Source organism: Nematolebias whitei, chromosome 1, assembly GCF_014905685.2.
Source record: "Nematolebias whitei isolate Nwh7 chromosome 1, NemWhi1, whole genome shotgun sequence".
In the NCBI taxonomy this organism is placed as follows: Eukaryota; Metazoa; Chordata; class Actinopteri; order Cyprinodontiformes; family Rivulidae; genus Nematolebias; species Nematolebias whitei.
Window position 1 is genome coordinate 29,347,754 of NC_056498.1, and position 294 is coordinate 29,348,047.

The 294-nt window shown below is 20.7% G+C and overlaps 2 protein-coding genes across 5 annotated transcripts in view; both read left to right on the forward strand.

Moving 5' to 3' along the window:
- gps2 (G protein pathway suppressor 2) overlaps positions 1 to 294 on the forward strand; it is an 831,114-nt gene that overhangs the window by 803,355 nt on the left and 27,465 nt on the right. The window lies entirely within an intron of this gene.
- LOC119409329 (CTD nuclear envelope phosphatase 1A) overlaps positions 1 to 294 on the forward strand; it is a 23,297-nt gene that overhangs the window by 20,700 nt on the left and 2,303 nt on the right. The gene's annotated exons all lie outside the window — the stretch shown is intronic.

Consider the following 294-nt stretch of genomic DNA (forward strand, 5'->3'; position numbering starts at 1 on the left):
GGCTTATTTAAAAGGTTTATTAATGTGTATAAAGGCTTATTTAAAAGTTTTATTAATGTGTTTAAAGGTTTATTTAAAAGTTTTATTAAGGTTTATAAAGGCTTATTTAAAAGGTTTATTAATGTGTATAAAGGCTTATTTAAAAGGTTTATTAATGTGTATAAAGGCTTATTTAAAAGGTTTATTAAGGTTTATAAAGGCTTATTTAAAAGGTTTATTAATGTGTATAAAGGCTTATTTAAAAGGCTTATTAATGTGTATAAAGGCTTATTTAAAAGGTTTATTAATGTGTAT